The sequence below is a fragment of the Microcebus murinus genome, chromosome 11 (genome assembly GCF_040939455.1).
Source record: "Microcebus murinus isolate Inina chromosome 11, M.murinus_Inina_mat1.0, whole genome shotgun sequence".
Classification (NCBI taxonomy): Eukaryota; Metazoa; Chordata; class Mammalia; order Primates; family Cheirogaleidae; genus Microcebus; species Microcebus murinus.
Window position 1 is genome coordinate 81,195,663 of NC_134114.1, and position 15,549 is coordinate 81,211,211.

The following is a 15,549-nucleotide window of genomic DNA, read 5'->3' on the forward strand; positions in this document are numbered from 1 at the left end:
GAGGTAGAAGGATTGCTTGGGTCCAGGAGTTTGAGGTTGCTGTGAGGTAGGCTGATGCCACAGCACTCTAGCCGGGGCAACAGAGTGAGACTATGCCTCAAAAAAAAAAAAAAAAAAAAAGAATTCAGTACTTTAACTTAAATAATTTTACTGTTTTAACTTATTTAACTTAAATAATACTTTAAAAGGAATGAGGTATTTTGAATTTTGTGGGATATTTTAAAATAAAATGTTTGTTTAGTCATTGACATATATCCTTTATGTATATACTAATAGTTTTTTCTATGATGCAATCTATGGAATTCCACATATATATGTCTTGTTTTTAAGAAAAGCCTGTATTGAAAGACAAATCAGTGATCATTTATAATTAAAAATAATTTTTAATTTTATAAAAAAAGCCATAGTATTTTTTTAGCCCAACTATGTCACAAATAAAGCACATGTAATTCAATGTACATAAAGGTGATTTCACTTTCTAAATAGAGTATCTAACACATAAAGTTATAAATACTACCATTTAAAAAAAATAATTTTATATGAAAAATTACATAGCTTCACCATTACATTCAAGCCCTTGGTTCAAATCCAGCTAGTGTTAGTAACACTATAAAATGCTTAAGTCTTAATATAAAAACTCTTTCTAAAGCTCAAAAAGATCAGGGAACTCTCTCATATATAAAAATTCTTTAAAAGCATTTGACAAAATTCAACACCCTTTTATAAGAACGCTCAACAAAATAGGCATAGAAGGGGGTTACCTAAAAATGATACAAGCCATATATGACAAACTCACAGCCAATATCATACTGAATGGGGAATAATTGAAAGCATTCCCACGTAGAACTGGAACAAGACAAGGTTGTCCACTATCTCCATTTCTGTTCAACATAGTGCTGGAAGTCCTCGCTACAGCAATCAGACAAGAGAGCGGAATTAAGTGCATCCAAATGGGAGCAGAAGAGATCAAACTCTCACTCTTTGCTGATGACATGATATTATACCTAGAAAACCCCAAGGATTCAACCAAGAGATTCCCTGATCTGATAAATGAATTTGGTAAAGTCTCAGGATACAAAATCAATACACAGAAATGAGAGGCATTCATATACACCAACAACAGTAAAAGTGAGAACCAAATCAAAGACTCAATTCCCTTCAAAATAGCAACAAACAAAATAAAGTACCTTGAAATATATTTAACTAAGGAGGTAAAAGATCTCTACAGGGAGAACTATGAAATACTAGGAAACAGCAGAGGACATAAACAGATGGAAGAATATACCATGCTCATGGGTCGGCAGAATCAACATTGTTAAAATGTCCATGCTACCCAAAGTGACCTACAGAGTCAACGCAATCCCTCTCAAAATACCATCATCATTTTTCATAGATATAGAAAAAATAATTTTACATTTCGTATGGAACCAGAGAAGACCCCGTATAGCAAAATCAATCCTAGGCAAGAAAAACAAAATAGGAGGTATCAATTTACCAGATTTCAAACTATACTACAAGGCTATATTCATTAAAACAGCGTTTTACTGGCACAAGAACAGGGACATTGACCAGTGGAACAGAACAGAGAACCCATATATAAAACCATCCTCATATAGCCAACTAATCTTCAATAAAGCAGACAAAAACATATACTGGGGAAAAGAATCCTTATTCAATAAATGGTGCTGGGAAAACTGGATAGCCACATGTAGAAGACTGAAACAAGACCCACACCTTTCACCTCTCACAAAGATCAACTCATGCTGGGTAACAGACTTGAACCTTAGGTGTGAAACTATTAGAATTCTAGAGGAAAATGTTGGAAATACTCTTCTAGACATTGGCCTAGGCAAAGAATTTATGAAGAAGACCCCAAAGGCAATCACAACAGCAACAAAAATAAACAAATGGGACCTGATCAAATTTAAAAGCTTCTGCACAGCCAAAGACACTGTCAAGAGAGCAAACAGACAACCCACAGAATGGGAGAAAATTTTTGCAAGCTACACATATGATAAAGGGCTGATCACTAAAATCTATTTAGAACTCAGGGAAATCAGGAAGAAAAAATCAAACAACCCTATCAAAAAATGGGCAAAGGACATGAACAGAAACTTCTCAAAAGAAGACAGAATAATGGCCAACAAACATATGAAAAAATGTTCAACATATCTAATCATCAGGGAAATGCAAATCAAAGCCACAATGAAATATCACTTAACTCCAGTGAGAATGGTCTTTATCAAAAAGTCCCCAAACAACAAATGCTGGAGTGGATGCAGAGAGAGAGGAACACTCCTACACTGCTGGTGGGACTGCAAAGTAATTCAACCTCTGTGGAAAGCAATATGGAGATACCTCAAAGAGATACAAGTAGATCTACCATTTGATCCAGCAATTCCACTACTGGGCATCTACCCAAAAGATCAAAAGTCACTTTATGAAAAAGACACCTGCACTAGAATGTTTATAGCAGCACAATTGCAAAGCTGTGGAAACAACCCAAGTGCCCATCAATACATGAGTGGATTAATAAAATGTGGTATATGTATACCATGGAATACTACTCAGCTTTAAGAAACAATGGTGATATAGCACCTTTTGTATATTCCTGGATACAGCTGGAACTCATTCTAATAAGTGAAGTATCTCAAGAATGGAAAAACCAGCACCACATGTACTCACCAGCAAATTGGTATTAACGGATCAACACCTAAGTGGACATATAGGAGTAACATTTATCGGGTGTTGGGAGGATGGGAGGGGGGAGGAGGAGATGGGTGTATACAACCACAACGAGTAAGATGTGCAACATTTGGGGGATAGATACGCTTGAAGCTCTTACTAGAAGGGGGGGGGCATGGGCAATATATGTAACCTTAACACTTGTACTCCCATAATACACTAAAATAAAAATAAAAAATAAAAAACAAAAAAAATAAAAAATAAAAAAATAAAATAAAATACAGTCCATCTACTAACTGTAATCTTTAAATTATCAGGTATAGGGCTCAAATAATAGGCATATGGTAAAGTATAATGTATGGCTCAAAACGAATAGCAAAATAAGTATATTATCATCATTAGATGTTAACTTGATGAGCCACTTAGGACACCCTTCTAGTTCCAATTCAATTCCCCTTAAACAGATCACTATCACCAAAACACACATTCACACACCCCACACACATACAATCAATACTACTATTCCCCTTTTCATTTTTCGCCTTCCTAAATGCATATAAAGACAAGTCAAACTGCCTTTTTTCAATGTAGAAAATAATTCTGAATTTAAGAGGGATGAGCTTGCTGAACTACTATGCAAAACATATGTATTCTTAAGGCTACTTTTTTTTACTTCAAGTAAAGGCTTATCCCATTTAAAATAAAGAATTTTAAAGTGGAATTATTTTAACTATAGGTGCAGTTTTCAGAGTTTGGTTCCGGGATTCTCACCTGGTACCTGTTGTGGACAAAGGTCAGTATTTGCTTTTCCACTCTCATTCTCTGAGTATACAGAAGAATTTTTCAGAGACTACATGACCTGTGATAATATCATTCTGATGACTAATAAAATATATGCTTGTATGTTCAAAATTCTTTGTTTTTAATTTCAAGTGCCAAAAATATCAATAGACATAACAACACAAACCAATAGCACTTTGATATCCCAAATAATTTTTTTTCATGGAAAACCAGAAAACCTGCTAGACAAATTCTAATACAGCTATAACACTCTGAATAACTTTTTAAGAGAATAAGGGTCCACAGACCAAAATTTCAGAACTACTGACATAGACGCAATTTGGTCCCCTCAAATACTGCTTTTAATTTCAGTTAAGGGAATCATATACTATGCTTCCTCCTTCCTACTATTTTATTTTTCACAACCCAAAGACATGTATCGCCATCCATTTTAATTTTATTACATTTTTAAATCCAAAACAACCTATGATGGGCACTAAGCACTTTCAATAAGCTTAAATAGTTTTAAATAAATTTGCAGCAGCCATGAGATATTCATGAGAATGTTTATCTAGCACTTTATACTTCTTTAAATCTGCTTTCTTCAAGTACCAGCATTCCAAACTATTTTAATCTTAATTTGAATTATTGATTTTACTTTAGTAATCATGTCAATGGTATTATCTATTATCTCATTTTAATAGCCAGTAGTTCAACCCAACAGATGTGTTCAATTCTTATGAGCTAATAAGCAAAAAATCACAACTGTCATTCATAATTATTTTCATGAGGTATTTTCTGAATTCCAATCAAATTCCTAAGTAATCTGTAGAATATAATTACTTTTCAGTGAAGATTTCCTCTATTTAATAGAAACTAAGATTAGCCAAAAAAATAAATATGCATATCTGCTTAAATCTAGCCCTTTGAGTTGCCAAAACAAAAATCAACCCAAATGAACTCCAGAAAAAGAAAATCTCCTACAATTACTGATACAAGAACAAAAAGGCCAAAGCACCAGGAATACTCTTGCTCCCTCATTTAGTGTTTCTACTTCTCACAGTCAATATTCCTTTTCTGTTACCTCCTATCTCAGATTTATATATACTGAATTAAAAACTATTTCCCTTCCTTGTGGGAAGGGAGATATCTTCCTGATCCTTCTCTACAATAAAATAAGAATAAAACTTTTCCATTAGAGACCAATTCTCTACTGTAGGTCTATAATAAAAATTTCTATTAGGAAATGATTCAGTTTCCCAATTTCTAATTCCCAAAGAGGAATCTGATTAGTTCTTGGGAAATGTAAACATTTTCAAGTTTTAAACTCCCCATCTTAAAATGAGGAGATAACCTACCTCATAAAGTTATCATAACTCAGTAAGTCTTAAGAGATAAGCCTGGTAGGAAAGAGAAATGTCTAGCAGGATGAAGTGAGCATGAATGGCATGTTCATAAAGCCACAAGTGGATATGGCTAGCAAAGTTGGTTTGTAAGGGCAGTCAGTAGGAGTGAAGCTTGCTAAGCAGAAGTCAAGTCAAGAGGGACATTGTCAACTGCGCTAAGGAATGTGGGGTTTCCACCCAGTCTGAAAGGAAAAATCACTAAGGGGTTTTACCAAAGAATGGGAACACAGAAGAAAAATATATTGAGAGAAAGAGGTAGACAAGATTATGAGTTCAGTTCAATGGAGTTTGGGGCATGCTTAGTTTGAAATGAAAATAAAGGTTTATACTTAGTGAGAAGACTAAGGGAACAATTCAGCAATCTCAACATATAGTTCTGAAGTCAGAACTCTAGCAGTTGTTAGGTGGTCCTTTCAAGCCAGTGTTTTAAAAAAATTTTCATTGTTATTGTTTCAGATACAGGGTCTCGTGCTATACCCCAAGCTGGAGAGCAATGGCACAATCATAGCCCACTGTAAGCTCAAACTCCTGGGCTTAAGTGATCCCCTCACCTCAGCCTCCTGAGTAGCCAGGATTACAGGTGTGCACCACCACACCCAGCCAATTTTTAAATTTTTTTTTTTAAGGACAGGGTCTCGCTATTTTGCCCAGGCTGATCTCAAACTTCTGGCCTTAAGCGGTCTTTACACCTTGGCCTCCAAAAGTGTTGGGATTACAAGAGTGAACCACCAGGCCCAGCCTCAAGCTACTTTGACCAATCTCAACAGAAACATTCATCCATCTCTTTTACCTATCCAGCTCTGAAACTAAAGTTTCATAAACTATTTATTCTTATAGCGTGTATTCCTTAAAAATATGCCAGTTTGGGTCCTATAATTTATCTCAAAACTCATTATTGGAGCCATTACCTGCAGAATAATACTGATCTAGGGTACTTAATTATAGTAATCTGAATAGACTTCAAATATTCAAGGGCTGTTATGTTTGGATTTTTAAATCTTATCCATACGTATTTACATAGATGCAAGAATACATGAATTTGCATATTTGAGGGGATCTTTTTACTTTAAAGGTAAATTTTTATATATTTCTTGAAAAAAATGTGCATTTATTGATATTATCATTCTGTATTTAGATATATGGGGGAAAAGGTAATTCCCAGTTCCTTAAGGAGGCCTAAAGAGTTCATTTGTGATGCTATGAAGTGAATGAGAAACAAACACTGGTGGTTATGCATTCCAAAAAAATCACTAAAGGATACAGGCCTACAAAAGCAACTTTTACTATGTTATAGTATAAAACAACATTAGATGCAACAATTTGCTACAATAGAGGTAGTACAGAGAGTAGTGGTTAAGAATATGGGTTTTGATACCATATTCTAATGTTGTGCCCATATTCTAACATTGGCCCTGAAATTTACTAGCTGATCATATCTCTGTACTTCTAGTTGCCTCATGTAGAACATAGAGATAATAACAATAACTATCTTACAGATATAGTGTGAGAATTAAACTAGTCAAAATATGTAAAGTCCTTAGAAGAGTGTTGGGTTCAAATGTTAACTATCATTGTAAATTATCTGGGAACACGTTATCTTCTTTTAGGTTAAGGGGTCTTTCACTGTGTGGTTTTTCAAGAATTTTATCATTTTCAGTATAAGAAATATGGCCTACCATTTTTCCACCATGGAATCCACACAACACTGAGACTATTATTTCAAGCTGGGTATAATTTGAAGGTCTTACATAAAAACAGCTTGAACCTTCATATTCTCTATAATTATCACTTGTGAGTATATAAAAAAATCCAAGGGTTATCTCTAGATATTGATGCTGGTAATTATTTATTAATACTTTAATGATTATTCATGCCAATTATAGGTTCTTATACTTTCTCTCTCTTTTTTATAGTATATGTCATTTTTAAGTATCAATCATGAAAACCAAAAAGTAATAATAGTCTGGGACCACTATCAGATTATGTACCCTTACACCTCTCATTTGTCTCTCTCACTATGTCACTGTGTAAAACACAGTACCTTATAGTGATGAATTTGAGTCATCAAAAAAAGATTATATTATCTTAATACATATTCTCTTTAAGAAGACACGTTAGAAAGATTATCTTTAAAAAGTAAAAAGCTTTAAATTTAAATGAGTGATTTTTATAGTTATCTAGTCTAGGTTGTTAACTCTTCTAGTTTAAGTAAAATCTTATTTTACTGTATACCATTATCAACATCTAATTCTGTGTAACATATATATTTCCACTGCTGATAGACGATCTTTTTACAAAGGTACTCTTGGATATGCTGACAGCAAATTAATTCTGTTGGACAAAATATCCTGTATAACAAATTACCTTCCATCTCAACCCATGAAAGTATCTTTGTTGTAATCAAAAACTGTTTTTGAGACATGTTGTTGTAAAAACTCAAGGAATAAAGAAAAGGCTAACCATCAGATGCTTTATATGCAGCTCCAGGTTGATTTAAGTTTTGTCTATGTGCATATATGGTGGACTATACTAACAACTTGATTTAAGTAGTATGTAATGAGAGACATAAGATTTCACAGACATGATAGACATAAAATTTCTTCATAGCGAATGATCGATGAATACTTGTGCCTTACAGATTCAGGTTCTCAGTTCTGTTTGTTCCTATAAATTAACAGAAAACCAAACTTGCCCCCAATTTCACCCTAGGTACCTAAGAAAATTCCAACTACTGATATTTCTTACTACCTTGCTTTCTTTTTTTCTTAACTTTTTACCAATTAAAATTAAGGAATGGGAATGAACATTACTGTATTAATAGTAAAAGTGACAATGGTAGCAGTGACAAGAATAACAGCAGTAGAAATAAGAAGAATAAAAAATAATGGTGGTTTTCATTTTTTTTGAGTGTCTAGAATGTATAAGCACTATACAAAACATATTTATACATTATCTCATTATAACAATCCTATGAGGAAAATATTATTCCCATTTTACATATTAGAAAAACTGAGGTTAGGAGAGGTTAAGTAACTTGTTCAAGATCACAAAGCTTATAAGTGATGGAATAAAAATGCAAACCAGGTCTGCCTTCTTAACACTCTTCAGAACCCTGACTTCTGCTAGTATATTCTTCAGTCAAAACAAGCATTGCTTTATGGAAATTGTGATAGAAATACTAATTCTAATTTGGGAGGAAAACTCCCTTATCAATTATATATAAGCAGTTACTCTAAAAAATTGCTTAACTACCAACAGAATCTAAGTGAGCAGTGAGAAACCTTAGCTACTACTCAGAACAGAATTAACTTTGGCCTTCATTCCCTCCATCCTTTGCCTTTAATTGACAAGAAAACCATTTTCATTTGAAAAGGAAACAAATCAGGTAACATTAATTTTTTAAAAAAATAATTATTAGTTTGCTGATTTTAAAGAATTAAAAAATGGGTAACATATGATTTAGAATAGACCTGGGGAAAGAGCACTCATATACACTGTAGATGAGAGTAGAAACTGATACAACCATTCATCCTGAAAGGTAATCTTCCAATAGGTAGCAAATTTTAAAAGCAAATACCCTCTGGACCTGAAAATTTCACTTTTAGAATATATTCCCAGTAAGTAATTCTGAGAGTTAAAGAAAAAAACAAAAAAACATGGCATGGCAATAGGGAATTAGGGATGTTTATAATACTGAAATATCAGAAACAACCTAAATATGCAACAATAATTAATAGGTCACACAGACCATGGCACATCAATACAATCAAATACAAAATGGCTTTTAAAAATAATAATATGATCTTTATTTACTGACAGAGTAATATATATGAGATAGTTTAAATAAGCATAACATAAAACAACACAATGAGCCATTTTAATATTGAAATAAGTACATTTATACCTCTACATATATATATTAACAAGTCTGAAATGAAACTGACCAAATTAATAGCAACAGATTATGTAGTTAGGAGAACTCTGAAAATGTACACTTTAAAGAACACCTTTCCGTGCTGTTAAGCTCCAATCAACATGTATTACTTTTATAAACAGAAAAAGGAGTCATTTTCATCTTAAAAAACAAAAGAAATACTCAAGATCACTGTCAAGAAGTAACTACAAAAATATTCATTAAAACATAATACAAAAAGCAAAAAACAGAAATAATCTAATTACCAAATAAACTAATTTATACATATTTCCCAGCCATAAAGAACTAATGTTCTGGGCCGGGCGCGGTGACTCACGCCTGTAATCCTAGCTCTCTGGGAGGCCGAGGCGGGCGGATTGCTCGAGGTCAGGAGTTCGAAACCAGCCTGAGCAAGAGCGAGACCCCGTCTCTACTATAAATAGAAAGAAACTAATTGGCCAACTAATATATATAGAAAAAATTAGCCGGGCATGGTGGCACATGCCTGTAGTCCCAGCTACTTGGGAGGCTGAGACAGAAGGATCGCTTGAGCCCAGGAGTTTGAGGTTGCTGTGAGCTAGGCTGACGCCACGGCACTCACTCTAGCCTGGGCAACAAAGCGAGACTCTGTCTCAAAAAAAAAAAAAAAAAAAAAGAACTAATGTTCTATAAGATTATTTCTTGTCTCGGGGTAACATTCAAAATATGTTAATAAGTGAAGTCATATATAAAGTATAACTTTTTATGAAATAAAACATTTATATAGAAAAGGCACTGAAAACATTCACTCATGTATAAACAGTAATTGATTTATCTTTGGGTAGTAGATGGGTAATTTGTGATTTCTGCCATTTGTGCCTTATTGTGTTTTCCAAGTAAAATACATCTTTAGTAAAGATGTACTGATTTTGTCATTTAAAAAATATAAAGAAATAAAAGGATTCTCCACCCCTCATCTACTTATACTTGAAACAACAAGTATTCTATACCCAATACTTCAAATGAAAACTATTCTGTTTAAAACACGTATGAATGATGCCTAAAAGAAACAAAAGTTTTTCTAAAATTGAATAGTCCTATTAAAATGTAAAGTATCATTCTATAAATTAAATAGTTAAGGGTTATTTTTTAAAGACAGGTAAATTTCTGTACATTAAGAGCTACATTTAAATAATTCTGTTTGAAAGTAATTCAAGGTCTTCCTAAGTACCACCAGGATTTTCTGGCATAAGATTTCCTATATAAGATCACAATTCTGTAATTGTGAGGTCTCACAAATCACCTAAGACTTCTGAGTGAACTACTCTTTTCAACAGCTGCAAAAGGACTATAAGGTTAGGAAAAAGCAGTATCATACTATCCATTTACCCTGACCCTTAAAATATGACTTTACTACTACCAATTCCTTTTCTACCCAAGTATCTCCCTGTCTATTACAAATGGGTTTTTGGCCTAAGAGTTGTTTTAGACTAAGAAAAAAATTTTTTTTAAAAATCCTCTTCCCAAAATTTGGCCACATCATTTATTACTTAATGATCCCTTAAAGCTATCTGTATCCCAAAATGTTTAATTATGTCAGAAAGTGCTCACACGGTGTAGCTTAATAAATAACTCAGCTATGGTTACAATACATACAATTTGAAATATTCTAATAAATTACTTACATAAAAATTATTTTCACTAGAATGTTAAAATATTTTTAAAAACTGTTTTCAAAAACCTAATTTAGAGATAGCTACTTAAAAATTAATAAATTATGTATGTTAGGAAATTTGTTCAACTTTATTGCATGGCCCTTCTCTCACTGCCATATTAAGACCACCATTGCTTAGCATCATAGTGTGGAATTTAAATTTATTTTAAACAAAGGTAGCATGTGACTTGCAAGGGTCCCTTAGTTATAAAGTCCTGAATATGACTAGCCCAACACTGAAAGTCCACAGATAATTTTCCTTTACTATTATCTGCTGCTGCCAATGGAGATTTAATCTTTCAGCAATACCACTTAGTCAAACTGTTAGCAAACTTCTTCAGGTAACTCTAGCAACTGTCATTCCTGGCTTCTAAAAGAGAGTGATTCAGGACCAACACAAATAAAACTCGGGACTGAAGGGGAAACAGGAAGGCAGGAAAGGTAAACACCACTGAAATCAGTGCATTCTACCTTCAGCTCCCACTGCAGAAAAATCGACTAACCTGGCCTTTCCTTACATACTTTTTGTCACAAATTCTCTTTAATGTCCTTTACCCCAAATAGGCTCCAAGGAAATGATTTTTGGTCTCTAGGTTCCCAAAGATCCACCACTGTTATCTTTCCTTGGACTGAGTCTTCCCCAAGAGTCATTTTATTCCTTCTCCAAGTCCCCATTTAAATTCACATAAACTCTCTGAAAAACCTTTAAAAAATATAAAAGATTTGCTCTGAAGACAGGAAAAGAGAAAGAAATGCTAACTTTTATTTTGTGTTGAAGAAGAAAGAAATCCTAGTCACAAAAAGAGGGTATGATAACAAGAGGCTAATAATGAACCTATGGAAGAGAACAGAGATGAAGGCCCAGTGCCAGGAATACTGAGTGTTTTCTAGGTATTTACAAAGGAAGAGTTCTTTTGGCTTTCAAACTAGAAAACCTGTTCTCCAGATCCTAACTCCTACTCCTATGGCCCCAGCTAGAACATCACTCAAGTCACTGTCCAGGTCATTAAAGCTACCATAAGAAGACAGGAATGTGTCCTTTTGAAATCCTAAGCTAGTGCTCAGAAGATATTTTTCTACAGAAACATGCTTATAAAAAGTGGCTAGATCTCATACCATCAGCATCATAGCTCATGTAAAAGGCTATTACGGAATAGATTAGGAACCCATTACACAAAACACTCCTAGAAAGAGTAAGTGTTCCTAGTCTCTCTCAACTCCAAAAAAAAAAAGCACAACTTGAAAAAAATCAACTCTTGTATCATGGCTCATTTGTATTTCATGAACCACCTATACTTCTAATTTCCATGTAGAAAGCAATTTCTTTTCTTCCTATAAAAAAATTAATCTCCTTTTTCTAAACTTACATATCCTGAGTAGCAGTCCAAGCCATTGCTGGAAGGCAGCCCCAATAGTAGGATGAGAGTAATTTCACACATATCTTCTATTTAAGCAGTCACACATGTTATGACACTGCCCAAATGCCAAAGTATGAGCAAAGAACTTTTATAAACCTAAGTTTCACTTGAAGAGTACCTTAAAACTAAAGGAAAATTCTAATTCTGAATTTGTTACTTCAAAAGCAGGGTAATAATAGAGTAAATTTTTTCTACCTTTAAAAACATAACTATATAAATTTTTCACTAATTTAAGGAAATACAAAGGGATGATTCTTACTCCATTATGTGTAGTCCAACTTAATTATTCTATATAACATATTCACAAATGTATCTTTTTTCAGGCCCTCTGACTAAAATGCTCCAATAATGATAATTTCTAAGTCAGTGCATAGTCATATCAACAATTAAAAGATAATATTCTTCCATTTCACCATAATAAGCTAATGGTAGAGACCATGACCTCCTCCTTTTAGGTCAGACTCAAGTTACTAATATTAAATAAAAAGCAAATTTAATCAATTGTAAACTCTGAGAATTTCCATCATATTTTTAAATGAAGGGAAATATTTCACATATAGTCACATCTTAGTTACTAGAAATCTGACTGTCTACTGCTCATGCAGCTTTTATTTCTCCTTCCAACTTCCACTTTTGGTTCTTTTTCACTTCTTACGCATTGAAGAGATAAAAGAATTATAAGAAGAGATGATGAATAAAGTAGACAAGTCCAGGTTGTTAGAATGATTCACCTAGTTCAACTTTCTACCTGATAAATGATTCCTCCAACAATAATGAGGTACAGACAATCCCTTCTATTCAGAGAAGTGCTTGGGATCACAACTTCTTTGGAAGAGTCCACCTAGCACTTACATTTACATCCAGCCTTGGGCGCCTGGACTGAATGCACATCCTTTGGGAGACGATGTAATCAATTTGAAAGCAACAGGCCAAGTTATCTTCAAAAAGCAGAGGCTTAAGGCCATTTAATTTCATTGCTACCTTCTGTGTTGAAGTACACCACTGCGTTGGTGAGGGAGGAATTAAAACAGACCTAGTTCTGTCATTCATTTATTGCAAGCCAACAACTGCAAAATATGCCTTTAATAGTTAAGCTAAACCATTCTGCTCATTAACATTTCCGTAAGAGTTGGATAATAGCAAAAGGAGTAAAACACAAGCTGGTATCAGATTTAAAGATTGTCTTTCAATTATTTACATTTATATTTATATATTATCGTATTATATATTTCTATTATTTGTCTACTCACTACTAAGATAAGGGTTATAATTTCACTCTTTAGCCTCAAGTGACAAAGAATACCACATATATGAAAGTGGGTGAATATCATCATTTAAAACTCTACATTATAGTCATTTAATGCTTGTCTGCTCTAGTCTCAAAGCACATCTAAAAATCATTTTGAATATCCAACAGTTAAGAGTATTCACTTTATTTTACCATATAAGATTTACATAATACAGGTAAAGAAAAACCTGATAAAATAAATCCAAAAATAAAATTCTTAGTAACATGCATATTTAGTTACCATAAAGAAAAATGTATGCTTACACGATCAAAGTAGATGATGATGAGAGATATCATATTTGGTGGCAAAATCTTAAAAAATAAGCAAATCCAGGTAGAAGGTAATAGGAGTTCTTTGTACTATTCTTTCAACATTTATATTTTGAAATTGTTTCAAAATAAACCAAAATTTAAACAACTAAAATCAGAGCAAGAAAGAAAATACTTAAAATGTTTTCTTTAATATCATCAATATTTAATAATCAAGTAGCCTTAAATGCTAACATTTTTCCACATTCTTTTGAATATCTTTTCTCCTAAACTGTGATAAAAAAGAAATCTACTAACTCAAATACACTCTTATTAATAAAAATAATCATAGTCTTTATACTGTATACCAATATTAAAATGGCATAATCAATAAGTTCTTAAATTATATTTACAAACATTAGATTTATAAGAGAAAAATTATTCTGTTTAACACATAAAATTCCTAAGAATGTCCCATAAGTGAGTGCAGAAAATAAGGGAAATAATTTACAATTTAACATTTTGTTCATATGATTGACACGTGTTCCAAACACAACTATTCACTTTAATACTAAATTTTGTTCTTAGCCTGAATATTTCTTCTTCCATCTTATAAATTTATTAAGATTAATATAGTGTTTGAAAGTTAAATAGTATGTCTATACTGCCTAGAAATTAGGCCAGAAAAAAATAGTAAAAAATGAACAAAGTATCTGAAATTACTATGTAAAAGAGTGAAAATGTGTTTATTTCATTTCATTACTTTAAAATCAGGCAAGGAAGTCATTATAGTCTTATGAAATAATAGTACTATCCTAGATTTTATAACATTTCAAACTTTATAAAGTACTTTAAAATCTATAATCTTTAGACTCACAAAACTTTGGACACTAGGTAAGACAAGTATCAATATATCAATTAAATAAGTTGTATACCTCTTACAATATTAAATTTAAGATAATTTATTGCCTTATTTCCAAATTTGAAAAAATTTTTTTCCATTTTATTTACAGTTTTAAGAACAAAAAGATAACAAATGCTACATAATATATCATGTTCACTATGAAAACTGTTCTCTAAAAATCAATCAAGAATGATAGATTAATCATTTTTAGAACTGACAAACAAGGTTATAAAAAAGCATTATTACTATGAAATAATAATCAAAACTTAGGAAAATAATATATTAATTAGTATATTAGAATAATATATCAATTAGTCACTTTATTACTGAAGTAAATAGATAATAAAAACAATAAAAAAGGAATTCTGATTCATCTTTTTAGAATCTATTAATATCTAGATCTATGAAATCCAAAGATGGAAAAAAAATAAACTTGAAAAACCTATTGTTTTGTTTTTTCTGAGTTTGTTATTAAAAAAAAGAAGTATCTTAGTAAAATTATAAAGATTCTCTCATTTATAACTTAGTATTTTGTGCTTTTGAATGATAAAGTAAAGATATATAATGGACGTATAAATTTAGTAACACTACAATAAATTAACTGTAATTATTATAGTGTACATACACTATATTTTGAAATATTTTCATGTCAATAAGCTAAAACACTATAGATTACCCCAAACCTGCATAATTTTAACCAAATCTGTGATATCTTTCCTTTACCATGCTATTTCTTATAACCTTGTCAAAAAAAGGGAAAATATTCTTTAAGCAACAAAGCATCAACCATATGCTTATTTAACCTCAGCACCACAGTCAGTTTCATTAAAACCCAAAAAATTGCTAAACACAACTGAATTTAAGCTTGCTAACCTACATCATTTAGTAATTCAATTAGAGTATAAATCTAATATTTTCCAAATATTTAAATTATATAGAATAAAGACCAATAACATGACATAAATCTATAAAATACTTCAGAATTGAAAATATTAGGAAATATCATCTTTGATACATACAATAAATCCTGTAAGTAAATGGCCTTCATTTTTAAACATCCTAAAATGGGGACAAAACATACATGGGTGTCTGCAATTCTACCCTGCACACAAACGCACCTAGCTAACATGGCTGTCTCATGATATCTATGTAAGAAGGGTCTTCAGTAATGAATTCTCTTTGAATGAGGTCCACACAGGCATAACCTAAATAT

At 32.3% G+C, this 15,549-nt stretch overlaps 1 protein-coding gene and 1 non-coding gene across 2 annotated transcripts in view; both read right to left on the bottom strand.

Moving 5' to 3' along the window:
* Positions 1 to 15,549, bottom strand: part of FBXL17 (F-box and leucine rich repeat protein 17) — a 488,282-nt gene that overhangs the window by 406,269 nt on the left and 66,464 nt on the right. The window lies entirely within an intron of this gene.
* LOC142874197 (U7 small nuclear RNA) lies at positions 3,680 to 3,738 on the bottom strand. The gene has a single exon (XR_012922014.1). It is a non-coding gene; the product is annotated as a U7 small nuclear RNA (small nuclear RNA).